The following is a 7,427-nucleotide window of genomic DNA, read 5'->3' as shown; positions in this document are numbered from 1 at the left end:
CAATGACTCAACTCTTTGCATGAGGTGGCCAGAGTACTGGAGTTTCAGCTTCAGCATGAGTCTTTCCAATGAACACCCAGGACTGATCTCCTTTAGAATGGACTGGTTGGATCTCCTTGCAGTCCTAGGGACTCTCAAGAGTCTTCTCCAACACCACAGTTCAAAAGCATCAATTCTTCGGCCATCAGCTTTCTTCACAGTTCAACTCTCACATCCATACATGACTACTGGAAAAACCATAGCCTTGACTAGACAGACCTTTGTTGGCAAGGCAAAGTAATGTCTCTGCTTTTCAATATGCTATCTAGGTTGGTCATAACTTACTTTCCAAGGAGTAAGTGTCTTTTAATTTCATGGCTGCAATCACCATCTGCAGTGATTTTGGAGCCCCCCAAAATAAAGTCTGACACTGTTTCCACTGTTTCCCCATCTATTTGCCATGAAGTGATGGGACTGGATGCCATGATCTTAGTTTTCTGAATGTTGAGCTTTAAGCCAACTTTTTCACTCTCCTCTTTCACTTTAATCAAGAGGCTTTTTAGCTCCTCTTCACTTTCTGCCATAAGTGCCATTTTTCCTCTTAGTGACCGTGATCTCATTTCATCCCAGGCTTGGGAAATGCATTTCTACCAGGCTGTATGGTACATACATGGTCACACCTGAATATTCCTGTCGGGGCTGCACTAGAGTTACACGACTTGCTCAAAGTCACAGCCAGTGACAAGCCAAGATTTAGATGAGAATGCTTTGACTTGAAGATTATTTTCCCTAAACCATAGATTTACTAAGAAATACTCCCCAACATCAGGCTTCCCTGGTGGCTCAGATGGTAAAGACTCTGCCTCCAACATGGAAGACCTGGGTTCGATCTCCTGGTTGGGAAGATCCCCTGGGGGAGGGGATGGCAACTCACTCCAGTATTCTTGCTTGGGAAATCCCAAGGATAGAGGAGCCAGGCGGGCTACAGTCCATAGCGTCACGAAGAGTTGGACATGACTGAGCAACTAACACACACACACACTCCCCAATATATGCTTAAAAACAAACAGGAAAATGAATTTCTATTTTCACTCAACGCCCAGGGGATACAGGGTGGTGAACAGACGGTGGCACTCAGTTGTGTGGATGAATTTCTGCCTGATTCCAGGGCCAAGGGCACCAAGTGTGTCCGGGCAAACTAAGAAAGCTGACTCTGTCACTGGGTAGCTGTCTTCAAATGATCTTTTTTTCTTGAAAAGGAAAACATGCTTGGACAGATGTGTCTACTTAATGATCTGAAATATCAAGCCACAATTTAGGGGAAAAAAAATCTGGCAGGGAATTTTAGTACTGGACATATGTTCTTGTGCATTTCTCTAAAACTCCTTGGGAAATGAGAAAGAACATTTCACAGTGGAAGCCATATGCTTCCAGCTATATTGGACTCTCAGCTCACACAGGAGCTTGCATTCCATGTTCTGACTTTATAGAAGCACCAGCTTAAACACCGATAGATCTGAGCCGAGACAAGCACCACTACAGGAGTAAGGATCTGGGTGCCATGGCCTGGATATAATGATGCTAAGGGCATCGACCAATGCTGGTTTGCATCTGTAACTTATTAATTTACACTGTGCCTTATTCCACAAAGGACTTCAAGAAGCTTATGAAGACACACAGGATACAACAATATAAAACTTCAAAATAGAGGAGAGGGAAAAGATGAAGAAAGAAAGGCTGAAGGGAAAAAAGAGGAAGGAAAAACAAGGCTTTAAAAGCACATACCAGGGGACTTCCCCTGGTGCCCCAGTCTCTAAGACTCTGAGCTCCCAATGCCAGGGACCTGGTTTTGATCCCTGGTCAGGGAACTAGATACCACGTGCTGCAACTAAGAGCTCACATGCCACAAACTAAAGATGCCACATGCTGCAATCAAGACCCAGTGCAGCCAAAATTTAAAAAAAAAAGTGCGTACCAGAAGGCCAAGGGGTCCTGCATGCACAGTCCCGGAGTGCCGTTCACAGAGAAGACCCTCGGACCACATCCACCCCCCTGCCCTCCTGACCTGGACGGCACGGTGGCCTTGCACCCCACCTCTGCTCCATACCGAGAATGGATGGGTCACAATTTGGCTTGAATTTTCCAGCAGTGAAACCTGGTCAGGGCTGTGTTTAACAAACCAGTTGTGCGAAGAAAAGTACAATATACTTGGCGTGCAGACCAGATGGGATTTTTTTTCCCCCCCCTGGGGGGCCTCCTTATGGTGAAGGCAGTGATGAGTCTCCTGGGCTGTTTTCATGGAGGCTGTCAGTGGAGACCAATGGCATTGTACCAAAACACAAGTCAGTGTAACAGTTGTGTGGAGACCAAGTTGGGAATTTAACTTCAACACTGATTTGAAGATCACACTTTGCAAACATTCCTTAAAATGTTTACTGAGTCATCCCCTGTTCCATGTTTCATCGCTCAGTGAGTGATTATATGCCTTCTCCATGTGCTCCAGTTTCAACAAGGAAGTCACCTTGACCATGCGGAGGACTTGTATTTTGAAAGGCAGATTTTAACCCTGGTAATGACTGAAGAAAAGGTATAAGCTTACAGGGAAGCATGGTAAACTTACTCTGGACTGAGCAAATAGTTTCCCACCAGAGAATTGTTAGGTGCTAAAGGAGTTATCAATATAGGCTGTAGAACATTTACTTATGGAAGGTCTTAAACACAGGCTTATAGTGATGTTCCTATAGCAAAATGAGGAAATGTACATATATTTTTATACAGGGCTTAAGAATTTACCTGCCAATGTAGGGAACATGGGTTCAGTCCCTAGTCTGGGAAGATTCCATACGCCTAAACCTGTGTGCCACAACTACTGAAGCCCGCATGCCCCAGAGCCCGTGTTCTGCAACAAAAGAAACCATGGTAATGAGAAGCCTGCCGACCCCAACTAGAAAGTAGCCCCCTCTCATTACGACTAGAGTGAAAGCCCAAGCAGCAACAAAGATCCAGCACAGCCAAAAATAAACAAACAGGTTTTTACAAATCTATTTATTTGGCTGTGCCCGATTTTTATTGTGGCACAAGGGATCTTTAGTTTCGGCATTCAAAATCTTAGTTGTAGCATGTGGGATCTAGTTCCCTGACCAGGAATTGAACCTGGGCCCCCTTGGATTGGGAGCTAGGAGTCTTAGCCACTGGACCACCAGGGAAGTCCCCAGTATGTTTAGCAGTTTACCTTCGTAAAAGAACTAAAAAGCCAGGTTGCTTGTTTAGCATGTGGTATAATTGACACATCAGTTTAGTTCAGTTTAGTCACTCAGTCGTGTCCGACTCTTTGTGACCCCATGGACTGCAGCACGCCAGGCTTCCCTGTCCATCACCAACTCCAGAGCCTACTCAAACTCATGTTCATCGCATCAGTGATACCATCCAACCATCTCATCCTCTGTCATCCCCTTCTCCTTCCGCCTTCAATCTTTCCCAGCATCAAGATCTTTTCCAATGAGTCAGTTCTTGGCATCAGGTGACCAAAGTATTGGAGTTTCAGCTTCAGCATCAGTCCTTCCAATGAATATTCAGGACTGATTTCCTTTAGGATGAACTGGTTGGATCTCCTTGCAGTCCAAGGGACTCTCAAGAGTCTTCTCCAACACCACAGTTCACAAGCATCAATTCTTTGGAACTCAGCTTTCTTTACAGTCCAACTCTCACATTCATACATGACCACTGGAAAAACCATAGCCTTGACCAGACAGACCTTTCTTGGCAAAGTAATGTCTCTGCTTTTTAATATGCTGTCTAGGTTGGTAATAGCTTTTTTCCAAGGAGCAAGCGTCTTTTAATTTCATGGCTGCAGTCACCATCTGCAGTGATTTTGGAGCCCCCCAAAATAGTCTCTCACTGTTTCTACTGTTTCCCCATCTATTTGCCATTGAAGTGATGGGACTGGATGCCATGATCTTAGTTTTCTGAATGTTGAGCTTTAAGCCAACTTTTTCACTTTCCTCTTTCACTTTCATCAAGAGGTTCTTTAGTTCTTCACTTTCTTCCGTAAGGGTGGTGTCATCTGCATATCTGAGGTTATTGATATTTCTCCCAGCAATCTTGATTCCAGCTTGTGCTTCATCTAGCCTGGCATTTCACATGATGTACTTGGCATATTAGTTAAATAAGTATCGTGACAATATACAGCCTTGACATACTTTACTTGGGACCAGTCTGTTGTTTCATGTCCAGTTCTAACTGTTGCTTCTTGACCTGCTTACAGATTTCTCAGGAAGCAGGTCAGGTGGTCTGGTATTCCCATCTCTTTTAGAATTTTCCACAGTTTGTTGTGCTCCACAGTCAAAGGCTTTGGCATAGTCAATAAAGCAGAAGTATATGTTTTTCTGGAACTCTCTTGCTTTTATGATGATCCAACAGATGTTGGGAATTTGATCTCTGGTTCTTCCGCCTTTTCTAAAACCAGCTTGAACATCTGGAAGTTCACGGTTCACATACTGTTGAAGCCTGGCTTGGAGAATTTTGAGCATTACTTTGCTTGCATGTGAGATGAGTGCAACTGTGCAGTAGTTTGAGCATTCTTTGGCATTGCCTTTCTTTGGGATTGGAATGAAAACTGACCTTTTCCAGTCTTGTGCCCACTTCTGAATTTTCCAGATTTGCGGGCATATTGAGTGCAGCACTTTCACAGCATCATCTTTTAGGATTTGAAATAGTTCAACTGGAATTCCATCACCTCCACTAGCTTTGTTTGTAGTAATGGTTCCTAAGGTCCACTTGAGTTCGCATTCCAGGATGTCTGGCTCTAGGTTGGTGAGTGATCATACCATCATGATTATCTGGGTCATGAAGATCTTTTTTGTATAGTTCTTCTGTGTATTCTTGCCACCTCTTCTTAATATCTTCTGCTTCTGATAAGTCCATACCATTTTTGTCCTTTATTGAGCCCATCTTTGCATGAAATTTTCCCTTGGTATCTCTAATTTTCTTGAAGAGATCTCTCGTCTTTTCCATTCTATTGTTTTCCTCTATTTCTTTGCACTGATCACTGAGGAGGGCTTTCTTATCTCTCCTTGCTATTCTTTGGAACTCTGGCTCCAAATGGGTGTATCTTTCCTTTTCTCCTTTGCCTTTAGCTTCTCTTCTTTTATTAGTTATTTGTAAGGCCTTGTTAGAAAACCATTTTGCCTTTTTGTATTTTTCTTGGGGATGGTTTTGATCACTGCCTCCTGTACAATGTCAGAAACCTCCATTCATAGTTCTTCAGGCACTCTATCAGATCTAATCCCTTGAATCTCTTTGTCACTTCCACTGTGTAGTTGTAAGGGATTTGATTTAGGTCATACCTGAATGGTCTAGTGGTTTTCCCTACTTTCTTCAATTTAAGTCTGAATTTGGCAATAAGGAGTTCGTGATCTGAGCCACAGTCAGCTCCTGGTCTTGTTTTTGCTGACTGTATAGAGCTTCTCCATCTTTGGCTGCAAAGAATATAAGCAATCTGATTTTGGTGTTGACCATCTGGTGATGTCCATGTGTAGTCTTCTCTTGTGTCAGTGGAAGAGGGTGTTTGCTATAACCAGTGCGTTCTCTCGGCAAAAATCTGTTAGCCTTTGCCCTGCTTCGTTTTGTACTCCAAGGCCAAATTTGCCTGTTACTCCAGGTAGCTCTTGACCCACCAGAGAACCACCAGAACTTACACAGGACTGGGGAAACAGACTCTTGGAGGGCACAAACAAAACCTTGTGTGCACCAGAAGTGAGATGAAGTTAGTTATCAAAAGGGTTATGACTCAGAGATGAGATGTTATCATAAGGTAAGTTACATAAAGAAAGCTGAGAACCAGAATTGATGCTCTTGAACTGTGAGAAGACTCTTGAGAGTCCCTTGGGCTGCCAGGACATCAAACCAGTCAATCCTAAAGGAAATCAACCCTAAATATTTACTGGAAGGACTGATGCTGAAGGTGAAGTTCCAATACTTTGGCCACCTGATGCAAAGAGTTGACTCACTGGAAAAGACCCTGATGCTGGGAAAGACTGAGGGCAGGAGGAGAAGGAGGCAACAGAGGATGAGACGGTTAGACAGCATCACCGACTCAGTGGACATGAATCTGAACAAACTTTGGGAGATAGCGAAGGATAGGGGAGCATGGAGTGCTGCAGTCCACTGGGGTCACAGAGAGTCAGACACAACTCATTGGCTGAATAACAACAAGATGTTACTGACAGGGTAAGTTAATTCTCACCCTGAAGAAGGTAGATGCCAGGAAATCTCAAGCCACAATTTTGGGAAACACTGTAATTCATTAAACTCTGCCAAAGGAACCCAAGGACTGAACACCTCTGAGATCACAAATAAGGTTAGTCATCAGCTTGCTGCCTTTTCTCCTCGGAGGCCCTAGGTTTCTAGCAGGTCTCAGGTAGACCACACACAAGGGAGACAATTACCAGAAAAAGAAAGAAAAAAAGGAAAAGGGCAACAGGAATCTGATTTGTGTGGGGTGGCAGCTGATGGAGCAGCGGGGACCAAGGGTGTGATGAATGGTGGGGAGAGTCAAGGAAACATCCCCAGGCATGAGGAAGGGTTACTGATCCTTTGATCCGGCTGGCCCACTGGGATTCATCCCACTGAAATAATCAGTGTGGCACTGAGTTGGTAGCTACAAGGAGCATCTGTGTAAAAGCTCCTGCCTGGCTGCGAGGTGATTTTTATTTTCTTTTTTTAAATTTTCTGTTAAAGATACTTCCTCTTTCAAAATATTGAGAAGTGACATTGCTACTTGAGACAACCACAGCCAAACAGAACACCACGTGGCAGCTTCATAAGCATCAACCCCTTGGGCAAGAGGGGTTGGCCCTCTGTTTCTTTACTTTTTAAAAAAAAACTTTCTGGCCACATCATGTGGCATACGGGATCTTAGTTCTCCGACCAGGGATGGAACTTGTGCCTCTTGCAGCAGAAGCCTGGAGTCTGAACCCCTGGACCACCAGGGAAGTACCCTCTGGTAGCTCTTTTCTAACTAAAACCTTCCCATGAGGGCTTCCCAGTCCTAGAATTCCCCGTTCCCCACAGCACGTGCTCTGTGGGTGGCTTTACCTGAATGCATCTATTTTAAGCGAGGGCACATTTTATAAAAACATGACTATTTACACCCATGTGCATTTTGATTCAACAGGATACTGGACAGATTCTCACGTTAAACTGTGGGTGCCTCTGTGTTTCACTTCTGCCATGCTTTCCCTCCTGATACTGACTAGTTATACCATCGAATTCCATCTGATTACAGACCCAGCCCTCCCTGGGGTCTCCATCCTGTCGCAGGGGCAGAGCGGGGACAACACAGAACGGGAAGGGGAGGGCGGCTGTCCCTGGAGCAGACATTCTGCCCTGATGGGAAAAGGTTGCCATAGAGATAGATGTGAGAGCCTGAGAGCTTGGGGGTGGGTGGG

The 7,427-nt window shown here is 44.5% G+C and overlaps 1 protein-coding gene and 1 non-coding gene across 3 annotated transcripts in view; both read right to left on the bottom strand.

The window, feature by feature from the left end:
• Positions 1 to 7,427, bottom strand: part of GALNT7 (polypeptide N-acetylgalactosaminyltransferase 7) — a 74,365-nt gene that overhangs the window by 38,895 nt on the left and 28,043 nt on the right. The window lies entirely within an intron of this gene.
• On the bottom strand, positions 3,112 to 3,185 carry TRNAG-CCC. Its single transcript has one exon. It is a non-coding gene; the product is annotated as a tRNA-Gly (tRNA).

This window comes from Bison bison, unplaced genomic scaffold (assembly GCF_000754665.1).
Source record: "Bison bison bison isolate TAMUID 2011002044 unplaced genomic scaffold, Bison_UMD1.0 scf7180017864143, whole genome shotgun sequence".
Lineage (NCBI taxonomy): Eukaryota > Metazoa > Chordata > Mammalia > Artiodactyla > Bovidae > Bison > Bison bison.
This window is presented reverse-complemented; position numbering and strand designations above follow the sequence as displayed.